General features: G+C 39.4%; 1 pseudogene across 1 annotated transcript in view; it reads right to left on the bottom strand.

Moving 5' to 3' along the window:
• Positions 1 to 13,160, bottom strand: part of LOC148736155 (uncharacterized) — a 165,913-nt pseudogene that overhangs the window by 10,361 nt on the left and 142,392 nt on the right. Inside the window, exons 2-3 of the transcript XR_015998477.1 lie at positions 1,541 to 1,715; positions 211 to 549 (exon numbers count right to left, since the gene is read on the bottom strand). The product of XR_015998477.1 is annotated as an uncharacterized LOC148736155 (transcript). The remainder of the gene's footprint in view (positions 1 to 210; positions 550 to 1,540; positions 1,716 to 13,160) is intronic.

Genomic DNA, 13,160 nt, shown 5'->3' with positions numbered 1-13,160 from the left:
GCTTAACAACACAAGAAATGACAATGTATTTAATAAAATGCAGCCCTTTTCTGGCAGGTTGATTGGCAATACCGGGCACATTACTTATAAATATACAACACTCGAATCGATCTTGCTTTCTGTAGCTTAGTGCCACTATCCTCCTTCTTTTTCTTGCTAGTACATTGTGAGGTCTGCACAATGAAGTTGAAGCATTGACAGTTGACTCACCTACAGTCTGAGTCTCCCGTCTCGCGATTCTCCGATTCTCCACAGGTGGCTGTGGTGGTCTGTTCAAGTGACAGTCTGCTGAGTCACGTCTGGTGACAAGGTCCACAGAAGGTAACTGCAGAGTATCGGCAACTCTTGAAGATGATGCTACAGGAGAAGAACTGAATGAAACGGATGGACCAGCAATGTCTTGTGGTGAAGGAGGATCGTCAGGTATAACTATAACTTCAGTGATATTACCAGACTCCTCCTTTGTCTGACCACACCTATCTGTCTCCATCAGTAGAATAAGTGGTTAAATTTTCCCATCAGGAGTATAACATGCAAACTATTGGATTTCTGCAGAGAAATAAGAATACATAAGGATACAGTTTTGATTCTAATTTAGCGTTAGATAATTTCTTAGTGATTTCAAAATAAAGGAAGCTGTGACAGGCCAAGTATTACGGGAGCTTATAAATAAGTTCTCCTTTCTGGACAGGATGAAAGTTCCTCATAGGAACAAATAGTCCCTCAGTTCCTCCCTGCCATAATTCATCATTTTTATTAGTTTCCTAACAGTTTTCTGATATCCATTTCTACTCCTGAGTGGGGAGGAACACTCCGCCAGTGAGAGTAAAGTGTCTTACCCAGGAACACTCGTACAAGACAGTGGCTATGGCTCCAGACTCAACATCTTGATCAGAGTCCAGAGGTCAAATCACCAGGTGGTGCTTATGCACATGTATTAACTTCTTCTATTAAAAGTAGGGTAACTCCATTTGTTTTTTGGAAATTGTTTGAGACGATTAACTGTGTGAGGAGATAAATAAAGTGGCCAGAATTAAAGTAAATATCCTTTGGACAATCTTTCATGGAGAATCACATCATCTCATCATGTGAAATGAAATTCAGCTAAACCTTAAGGTTGACATACTCATCAACCTTTACAAGAAAATCCTTATGCAACGATTGGTGACTGTTTAGAATTAAACTCATATATTGTAGGTGTGACCACAAAGTAACATCAATGCTATTCTCTATAGACAAAATTTGATGTTAGGGCTTGTCCACAAGCCAACCAGGCTCAAAACCTGATACTGTACTGTTAAATTTTTTATTTCTTTTAGCAACCTCTCGATGGATCAATGTCCATGCTTCAGAAATTGAAAAAAAAACAAAACAATGGCAGCCATCTTCCACTGTGTGCGTAAGACTGCCTCCTGAGAATTTAGCATAAACTCTGAAAGACAGTGATTCTAATCTATTTAAATTATTCCTGAATTAGGAAAATTAGAATTGGAAACCAGGAGCTGCGTACTTTGAAACACCACAGAATAGTTATAATTACCTGTTTGAGAAGATCTTTTGTGGTTTTCCTCTTTTGAATGACTTTCTGTAAGTACATAACAGGCAGAGTTCAATGCCTGAAATTATACTAATTAATCATCCATCGCTGCTCTGTTTCCTTTGAAATATCTGAAGCAATGCGGAATTTGTGACCATTCACGCGTCAGTAGCAGGATCTGAAAAAAAAAAACAAGGAAAATTCAGTATTTGAGTCAAATTGATTTTCAGACCATTGATTCCCACTTTATGGTAGTTGGATTTTCTGCAACAATTTAACATACCAATGAATTGGAATAAAAGTGGAATACTTGAAAAACATCTTAGTTAAATTTATTTGAAAAGAGATATTTTCTACATAATTGACCTCAGCATAATTATCAATGGCATTATTATATGTAACAATCTGTTGCATTTAGACTACAAGAGAAAACATTTAGAAATAATGTAGATCACAAAGTTAAGAACAATTATATTAATCTATTGTTGGTATTAATCAAGTTACACATCAATAAGCTTCATTTTATCCATTACAGCCCCACCCACCCTCTCCAAGTGTAATGGCTCTGCTGCAACTATTCTTAAGTCTAGGTTATGGGGTTGGGGGAGGGGGCAAGAAGGGGGACCTCACATACATATGGCTCCTCACTTAATCAATTAAGGAAGAGCTATAAGAGCTAATCACAGGAAAAGAAACAATTGAAATGTCCCCTTATGAGCATTAAAAGCTGGTGTGTTGTAGGACCACCTTTAGTGTTTGTGTAATAATATCGGTGATGACATAATCTAATTAGTATGAGGCACGTGGGTAATGCTGTGTGATGTATATAGGGCGAGTGTGCGAGAGAATAAAAGTAGCGTTGCAATGCGGATTCCGTGTGGTCTATATGTTTCCTACAAGATACTAAACCACCCCACTGGGAAATCCTGTCTGCCTCCACCCCAAAGCCATGTGCCTTTTGCAATTCTCTCCTCTATTTAAACATGGTTGGCCTTAGGTTCCCATTATCTCACAAAAAATTGAATATAAATATTAATTTATATCAAGTGCTATGAAAATATAACAGACTTTTGCCACTCACTCAGTAGCTGTCACAGGTATATCATTCAGATGGAAAAGATTAGTGGCAACCCCTTACTATGAAACATCACATGTAACCCAGTGTAGCAGCATAAAAACATTTCTAGTTTAAAGATGGCTAATCCATATTTGTCATCTGTGCCTGTGGAAAGGGAATTAGAACCTCTTCTCGATCAGGTGGGGAATTTGAACCCGAATTGTCAAGTCCTTCTAGCAGAGTAAACATATCTTATTTTCCTAATATGAAGTTGTTTAAACAAGGTAAAAAAATTCATTTTCCCAAGCTGCAGATCCTTCAAAAGAAAAGGTTTACGCAAAAGTCACTAGTTTTGCCTTTCCCCCCCCCAAAAAAGGAAAGAAAAGAAAACAATCAAATCAAGTACTTGGACATACATAAGTGCAGGCAACTTCAAAAGTTCAAACTCCCAGGAGATTAGCGGGGGAGTGGATGTTGAAGATTCAAATTGATTATTTCTAGTTTCATAACTTAATGGAAAATTGTACTGGTTTTCTGTGAGTGGGTCATGCAGGTATATACAAGCCTACGTATGAACCATGCAACTCCAAGTTGAACAGAAATTTCAATTATTTTAAAAGTAGCATAAATTCTATTTGACCTCAAAATATACTGCTGGAAATTTAATGCATCTGCAAGTCTAGACCATCATAATTTCCTGCTTGCTATTCTAATTTACCTAATTAGTATATACTTTTAAGTAGATACTGTTTAAAAACAGTGAAGAGTGTTGAAGCCCCGCTCTGATTGGCTTAACTCAAACTCTGAAGATCCTTTGAAACAGCTTATACCCAATTTGCACCTGAAAATATTGGAATTGTTGCCAGAGTAATATATGATTTAAAATCCAGTTTTTGTGCTTTATTATCTCCTTGTTTCAGTATAAACAAAAACTATTCACCTAATTAACTAAAGTAAGTGCTTGTTACTTAATGTGCTGATGATTTTGTAAGCAAAAATAAGAAACCTATCCACTCAAACAAAAAGTAATGAACACAACAGAAGTATAATAAAGTTGTCACTTTCTAATGATGCATACAAGATTGTAATGTGAGTGTTCTTTCACCAAACAAAAATTACAAATTTCGATTTTAAAACAAATCATTTGACTCTCTTTCAAAGATTTCATGTTGATTTGCCGGCAAAGAGTTTACTTGATACCCCAGGAATCACCTACCAATTGGGGAAAATTGTGAAAAAAATGAAGTGGCTGAGACATGTATTCCTTTATTCCTAGAGAGAATTTCCAGTGTTGGAAAGTGTCCAAAGCAAGTTAACATAGGAAACAAGGAGGTTATAACTTTATTTTACACTAATCTAGGTAATTAACAAAAGCAGCAGTGAGCTATTTCAAAATAGCACACTGTACGCTGCTGTAGAAATAATGTCTTAGTGTGAGATCACAACACTAAAACTATTTGTGTGCCACTGTATTGCACTCAATATGTGAGACTTCAGTCTCAGTGCTCTCCCAACAGTGCCTAAATTAATAGAGATTGACAGTTCAAACTTAACATTTCATGCAATTCGTTTAATTTGTACAAGTTTTTTCTTTGTTCTACATTTCCAGTCATGTTATCATTTGCCATGGAAAATTTAGAAAGAGTTGAATTTAGAAAGAGTTTGATGCAAAAGGTGTTCAGTACTGGTTTTCCACTTGTTTTCTATTTTTTTTTTTTTTTCCATAAATGGTCTGGAGTATTTATTTCAAAGTTTGTTTTTTTTCAAATGGTCATAAACCTCAAATTAAGAAAAAAGTTAAATTAAAAAAAAACACTGATTGAAGAGGTGCAACAGCAACATAGATAATCTTTCCCAGATAATCTTTCACTCCCCAGAGTAAAATTACCAAAGAGAAATTTCTCCTTTTAACCCTTTACTCTGTAATATCAATATGTATATTCTCCATACTGTTCTGCAGACATTTCCTGAGGTGCTGACAAGGAGAATCTGTTTAACAATCAAGAGCTTCTCTAGTGGCTGATCATTTCCTTTATTCTCCTGACCTTAATGTGTGATTCAGGGGTGATATTGTAAGGAGAAATTAGATGCAAGTCACTCTTAGGAGTCAAAGGATTAAGTAAACATAAAAATATTTAGTTTAAAAGAAAGGTGATCTGAAAAAGGAAAAAAAACTATCAACTGGTGGACATGGTCAGATTTATCATGAAAATCTCATAGCTAAAATTATTACAGGCTATCACATGATTTTGAATGCACTTTTTGGTATAAATATTAGAAAGGGTAAAGTTTCAGATGAATAAAACTGTATAAGGGCTTATGCAATTTGTAGTCTGAAAAATCAATACATGTTATTTAAATCAAATTACTCAAGAAAACATGTTCATACTTATTAATACTAGATAAATTATGAAAAAAGGAAAGCATAAAAACAAAACCAACGTGAAAAATTTTGCGTAATAAAATATACACAAAGATCTCTCCACCCATTGGCTAAAGTTGTAAAATTTTAACTTTTACATGACAAATTACTTTCATCTGTGAACTTGGAAGTATTTGAAGTAAACATAACTATTCCCTGAAAATCACATTCAATTATGAAAGCTCAGCATCTAGAAGAACCCAATCATTATTTTGAAACCTGAGACACCTACTCTGAGCACACCTTGAACAAGCTAAGCTTTACTTTGAACATGCACTATTTGTTGACTGCATTTGCAAACCAATTTGCGTCCTAAGTTACATGAGATCTACACTGTTTTCTAGCTAATCAGAAATGAACAACTTTTCTCGTGTCTATCATTTTTATCATGGTCATGCATGCATCACTGTCAGCGACATCAGAGTCGGTGCATCACTGACAGTGACGCATGACCACTATAATTCATATACTTATAGATCTTGGAAGTAAAAAGAACAGTAATTAAAGTAGTTCTGCTAAAACAAATCTACACACTTAGGAGCTCTCTAATGGGTGTCTGAGAAACAATAATTTGTCTGACCAGTAATAAACTCTAACCAGTACATTAAAGAAAATGTGGTTTTCGTCATGTTTATATAGCTGGAGAACAGTGAGATAGATCAGAAAGCAGCTGATTGACAAGGCAGAAATCTGTCTAAGATGCTACGAAATTTTGCTTTAACCAACAATGCACAGAAAACTGCAAATCTTGTCTTTAAACGTTATTCAGTGAAGGTCACTTTGTCGTGACAAGTCAGTACAGAGGATATCTAACGCGTAAGAAAATAAAAATACAGCTACTGTTCTGTAGATTTATGACATAATTCACTACGTGAATCTTCTTCCCACTTTACACTTGTGTTCAAACATGATTAATGATTTAGATTCAGACAAGTTGTAGAAGAGATAAGAACGTTAACGTGAGCTCTACTTGGTCAGCATGCTTAGAATAACAATTTAGGAATAACACAACAATAGGAAAAAACATCTCAGATATCTTACTATACACTTGATCCTGTGGGTTTCATGCCATAAGTATATAATTTTATGCTATGTGGTTTCACAGTAATTTGTGAATAACTAAAGTTAGGAAGTCTTGTCGCATAATTGGCTCTCCATTAGGCACAACATGTAAATGTTCAATTAAGATACTTCTTTATTTACGAACAGAGTCAGAGCTGTAGCTTTAAATTCAAAAGCAAACATAGCGAAGGCAGCAAAAAAGCTGTGATTCAACCATGTCGTTAACAACATCCTAAATGTATCCACAAAAGCGAAAGAGAAGGCAGAGAATTTTTTATTCAGTAACGAAATCGAAACTAAATTTGCCTCAAAGGCGGAAGTTTGCCTTACTTTCTTAATCAGACGCAAACTTTACTTCAAATCTACGTATGCAGACGCCGAAAGAGCTAACTATCTGAGTGAAACCCTATTTAATTACACATACCTTGCAGCTTTGATTCTTCCTAAATGTCATGTATTCGGTTTATATTTATATTTGAAAAGCACATGGAATACCTAATGCGCACACGTGCGCATGCTTACGAGAACCAACCGCATACACTACAACACCTCCCCTGTAAGCCAGTCTCTTGTCCCCCTAAAGTCCCTAAGAATTTAAAAGTTTCCAAAAGTTCAACGCAACATGCTATCAGTAGAAATCCAGTCTCAAACTCCCCCCCCCCCCCCCCAAAAAAAGGTAGTTCAATGTTCACAGATCCATCCGAACTTGGGGTTGCCGCACTCTGGAAGGGTATCGTTTCACAGGAACATGTTGAATCTGGGTCGGTGAGCTGCTAGCAGACGATTCAGCCACTGGATTGCATTTGGGTGACGGGCAGTCTGTCTCCCTCGAGACAACTTCTGTCTGTTCAGGTAGTTCAGCTACTGGGTGATCAGTGGTCGTGGCTGGGAGTGGAAAAGGCAAGGGGTATTGCGGGTGTCTGTCTGTAACAGGAACATTGGAATCTCGGAGTTGATCCGTGTGTCGACGCCAAACTAGGTTAGGCCCAATCTCCACTTCATAAGACAGGGGTCCCGATCGTGCACGTACAATACCGGGTACCCACTTTGACTTTCCAGTGTAATTTCGTGCTATCACCCTCTGACCAATGGCAAAATGCCTTGTTACAGTACCACTCTTGGCAACAGACTGGTCTATCTGACGGTTGTTTACCTGGATGAAGAGATCTGGTTTTAACAAGTCCAGTCGAGTGCGTAATCCTCTTCCCAAAAACAACTGGGACGGTGGCTCTCCGGTGGTTGAGTGGGGGGTGATTCTATAAGTTAGCAAAAATCTCGCCAACTTAATGTTCAAAGATGTCACTTCAGTTTCACTCTTCATGGCATTCTTGAAACTCTGGCCAGCACGTTCTGCTAGGCCGTTGGTGGCAGGGTGATAAGGTGCTGAGGTGATGTGTTTGATGCCGTTTCTCTTAAGGAATTGCTGGAACTCTTCTGATGTGAACTGAGGCCCATTATCACTCACTAACTGGGCTGGTACGCCATATCTTGCAAACAGCTTCTGAAGGGTTTCAATGGTTTTCGCTGAAGTTGTAGTGTTCATTTTCTCTATCTCTAGCCAACGTGAATGTGCATCCACTACCACTAAAAACATGCTGTTAAGGAAGGGACCTGCAAAATCGATATGAATTCGTTGCCAGGGCAACGAAGGCCATTCCCATGGGTGCACTGGCACTGTACTGGGCTCCCTCTGTACTAGTTGGCAACCTGGGCAGGACTTAGCAGACAGTTCAATTTCTTTATCGATTCCAGGCCACCAGGTGTAGCTTCGGGCCAGGGCCTTCATCTTCACGACTCCCATATGTCCCTGATGAAGTTCCTTGAGAACTTGAGGGCGTAGTTTTGGGGGTATTATTACTCTTATTCCCCACATCAAACAGCCTGATTGTAACGTGATCTCATCTTTGTGAACAAAATAGGGGTTGAGTACAGGGTCATGGTTGTTTGGCCATCCCTTCCTGGTCATTTCATGCACTTGGGCCAAGACAGGATCTCTTTGTGTCTCTCGTCTAACGTTGTCCACTGTGACTGGCAAAGGGTCAAACTGCATCAAATTAAATACACCCACTGGGTCAACCACGTCTTCATCTTTTGCTTCCGTTAACAGTGGTAGGCGGGAAAGACCATCTGCATTGCTGTGAACCTTAGTGTTCTTGTATTGAATGGAGTAGTCATACCCTGCCAGGAACAAGGCATAACGTTGAAGACGTGCTGCGGTGACCACGGGGATGCTCTTCCGCGGATGAAAGATTGAAGTTAATGGCTGATGATCTGTGTATAGAGTGAAAGGACGGCCAAACAGGCACATGTGAAACTTCTTGACACCCCAGATTATCGACAAAGCTTCCTTGTCAATCTGCGCTTACTTTTGCTCAGTTTTTGTCAGTGTCCTTGAAGCAAAAGCTATAGGTCGCTCGGTATCATCGTTAATTACGTGAGAAAGCACTGCTCCAATGCCTACGGGGGATGCGTCACAAGCAAGTCTAAGTGGCAGACTGGGATCATAATGTGTGAGAACTTGCTCTGAAGTGATCATTTCTTTCACCTTGTGGAATGCTGCCTCGCATTGCTCTGTCCACTTCCATTGGTGGTCCTTTCCCAAGAGTTGAGTCAAGGGGTGGACAGTTGTCGACAGGTTAGGTAAAAACCTATGGTAGTAGTTGATTAGCCCGAGAAATGATCTTACTTCAGCTACGTCGTTTGGGCGTGGTGCTTCCAAAACCGCTTCTACTTTTGCTGTAGACTTGTGAAGGCCATCCTTGTCAATATCATGTCCACAATAGGTTATCTTCTCCTTGAAAAACTCACATTTGGCTTTGTTAGCTCTCAAACCATGAAACTGTAGCCGTCGAAGGACTTCGTCTAAGTTAGCCAGGTGTTCTTCATCACTCTTTCCAGTGATAATCATGTCATCAAGTATACAGCTTGTGCCAGATGTCCCTTCCAACACTTGATCAATGGTGCGTTGCCAGATAGCGGGTGCTGAAGTGATGCCGAACACTAGTCTATTGTACTGGAACAACCCCATGTGTGTGTTGATGGTGAGGTATTTTCTGGAATCTTCTTCCATCTCTAGTTGGTGGTATGCCTGGCGAAGATCAATCTTTGAGAATTTCTGTCCACCAGCAAGCTTTGCAAAGATATCTTCGATGCGGGGTAAGGGATATTGTTCAGCCTGTAGTTCTGGGTTTACCGTGCCCTTGTAATCACCACAAAGCCTGACCGATCCATCTTTCTTGGGGACGGGTACAATGGGTGTTGCCCACTCGCTCCACTTAACTTTCGTGAGAATTCCTTCATTCTGAAGTCTTCTTAGCTCTTCTTCAACTTTAGGCCTTAAGGCATAGGGCACAGCACGAGCTTTGCAGAAATGGGCTCGGCTATCTTCTTTAAGGGTTAGCTTTGCTTTAGCTGATTTGAACGTTCCAAGTTTGTCTTCAAAAACATCAGAGTATTTGTCTAGCATGGTTTGCAGCTGCTCCTTAGTAGTTGATAGGGTTTGTGAAGCTTTCAATGACTTAATAGCATACCAATCTAGGCGTACCTTGTGAAGCCAATCCCTTCCCATCAACACAGGGCCCTTGTTCTTAACCACATACAGATCCAACAGCAATGGTTGCTGGTCTTTGTACTCAACATTTACCTTCAGCACTCCAGCTGGGAAAATGTTCTCTCCAGTATAGGTTTTCAACATTAATTTAGTTTCTTGCAAGGGCTTGTCGTGAAATTTCTCCCTGTACAAATTAAGTGGAATAATCGACAGAGCTGAGCCTGTGTCCAGTTCCATTTTCAGTGGTTTACCTTCCACTTTCAGATCGATCCAGATTACAGTACTGCTCGGTTTGCTTACATTGTGTATCTGTATGCTTCCTAATACATCTTCAAATTCATCGCTCTCACTGTACTCAATAGAATGGACTTGAGTGTTAAGCGGTGGTTTCGGTGGTTGTTTTGGCTTACCTTGTTGTTTCGAGCGACAAGCTCTTGAAATATGGCCCACCTTCCCACAATGATAACATGTTTGGTCCTTGAATCTGCAATTGTGCGTTGCGTGCGAGTCTCCCCCACATCGATAGCAAACTTTAGTGGTGGGGTTCGGCGATGGCGCTTGTGTGTGGTTATCTGAGATCTTGTCAACGCGAGGTTCTGATTGAAGCTCACTTTGTAATTCCGCAGCATCGCGAATGGCCGTTTCCATTGCTATCGCTATTTCCAAAGCCTTGGAATATTTGAGTTTGGCTTCTGAAAGCAACCGTTTTTGTATCTGCACATTTCTAAGGCCACAAACCAGTTTATCTCGTAAAGCTTCGTTAAGGTTGGCCCAAAAGTTGCAGTGGGTTGCTAATTTCTTCAGGTCTGCTACATAGGTCAAGACAGTTTCTCCTTCACGCTGAATCCGTTTGTAGAAACGAAAACGCTCCGCTATTTCTAATGGTTTAGGACTTAAGTGTTGCTGAAGAGTCGTGACGATCTCCTGGAAGCTCTTCGTAGCTGGTTTATCTGGTGTAAGAAGATCTCTCAACAATGTGTACGTTTTGCTGCCCATCAAGCTTAACAAGGTTGGCGCTTGGTGGTCTTCATCGATGTTGTTTGCTAAGAAAAACTGTTCCACCCGTTCTACATAGGTTTCCCATTTCTCCTGTGTTTCATCAAAACTTTCTATCTTCCCGATAGCAGTCATATTTTCGACGGTCTCCTACGACTTTATCCTCGTCGCCACTGTCATGTATTCGGTTTATATTTTTATTTGAAAAGCACATGGAATACCTAATGCGCACACGTGCGCATGCTTACGAGAACCAACCGCATACACTACACTAAAGAATCCACACGTAACGATCACCTGTTCTTCGTATCCCAAGTAACGAAATCACGATTTACGTGCAAGTCCAAACACACCCATCGAGAATACTAGCTCCAATCTCCTACGCGATAAAGTCAGTCCGCGTTGCTCCTATCTAACTTTGTTCACTTCCTGTTGTAATCTTGACCTTTCCTCTAATTTTGATTGAATGTTTGTTTACTCGTTTTTGTTTCAGTTTTGTCTACACGTTTATGATGAATCAGCTCTTCAAGACTTATATGGCTGGTTGTTTACACGGTTTTACGCAATCAGTGGGCACCAGGCTTTCTGCGCAAGAGGTTTGATGTAATGAAATAAATGTCCTTCCATTGCAAACTTTCTGCCCTCTTGACACTGGTCACAAAAATGAATGTCCCGATAAAAAGGTTTAGCTAAATTTAGGATTGTTTAGAATACGGGTTTATTAAACAACGACTAAACTTTATAGCTTGAATGTCCAGCTTTATTGACATGAAATGCAAAACACAGAGATGGATGGCCACACGCGAGTTCGCTTTACGATCAAACAACACATTTATTTTCTGCAAAGATTTGTCAATTAACATACCTGACCCTGGTTTATGGAGGATCTTCCCGAAATTACCCTGGAAATTGTAGCCCTAAGTCATGCGGGATCTTTTGGAAACCAATTCGCTAAGAAAAAGAGATGTTTTTCACTAGCCAAGGTCGGTCTGCATTGGGAATGTGGCCCGTTGCCTACGACCCCGGGCAGTATCCAAGACCTACCCAATACAGACCTTAGACCTCCCGGTTGGTGAAGAACGTTGAACTCTAACCCTAAAGGAAATTGAAAAAGGCTTGAGCTAGCGGCACTTCAAATTATCAGGGGTTCGAAAAGGACTGAAAATGATTTATTCATACAGAATACATTTTTATCAAATCTAATTACAGAGAAGTCAAGTGAAAATGGAACACCAACAGAAACACTGCAGAAATGGGAACTTAAAAAATGAGAAACAAAACAAACCAAAGCAGCAGGAGAGATAAAATATCAAGATGTATTGGAGCTAAGGCACTGAAGGTACTATATGAGGTGCTGGAGGTGGGGGGTGAGGGCTTACATTAATTTTCTTTTAAACAAACTGTAGCTTTATTTTGACCAGATCGCCAATTAAAAGACAAAAGCTACAATATCCAAGTAGACAGAAATTCAATAACTGGAGGGGACTTTACGGAAAGGAAACTATTTTCCTCTACTGATTATGTTGTTGTTGAAACTGAAAACGTTATGAATAAAGTGACAGTAGGAATGGATTTCTCTTGTATCCTTACTATTTGCGAAAATGAGGAAAGAGGAAGCTTAGTCAAGAGGGCCAAGGGCATGGGCCCTGATTCGGGTGGATCCGTATCAGAACGTGGGCTCATATTTGAGGAAATATCGCTGTTGGGAATAAAAATAAATCACCTCCCACTGAATGATTAGAGGATATTTTCATCCTGAATGTTCTCTTCACGTCTTCACGGCAGTCGCAAAAAAAAAATTACCATTTAAATATGCAAAGCTGTTTTCCTTTTACGCACAACCTTAGGCTGAAAATGATTAGAACTAAAAAACTCGAAGTATGCCGGTAAAGTGTGACATAACAGTTAAAAAGAGGTAACACGAAGTCTTTGAAGTAAAATCTGTCATTTTTATACTCAATGCAAGTCAATGTTATTCTGAAAATGCACATACGTTGCTCCTTCGAAATAAATACATTTCTAGAATAATTTGAAAAGAATAAGCCATCATTAACTGATGTCTTTACTTCCCTTACTAGTGTAGAGCCTCCCACCGCCCCAGATAAAATATTTAATATTGTATGGACGACACTTCTGGAGGCTATCGAACGAGAACCGCGGCTGCTGCAGAAAAATAATTTCATCGGTTGACTTACTTTGATAAAATCCTGACCACAACAAAATGCAAAAGTTCTGAGATGCCTGCATACAGAACTTTTAAGTTTAAAAGGGCTGTAAGGGTCGTACATCTTACCAAAACAAAATGAAACTTCAAGTATATACACAACTTGATCAGCCAACGAAGCTCGGGGAAAACTGTGAGCTTCGCCACAACTACCTTGGTAGTTAACAAAACATCACAATATCTCGGGTGAAAAGTAAAACACAAAAAAGTCATAGAGCGTACCTTAGGTTTACTGAGCAACCTTTTCGCGTACAAAAACTGCTGACTTTCAAAGCTCAACTAAATTCATAAAAGAACATCTTTGTTATTCTG

The sequence above is a fragment of the Stylophora pistillata genome, chromosome 3 (assembly GCF_964205215.1).
Source record: "Stylophora pistillata chromosome 3, jaStyPist1.2, whole genome shotgun sequence".
NCBI lineage: Eukaryota > Metazoa > Cnidaria > Anthozoa > Scleractinia > Pocilloporidae > Stylophora > Stylophora pistillata.
This window is presented reverse-complemented; position numbering and strand designations above follow the sequence as displayed.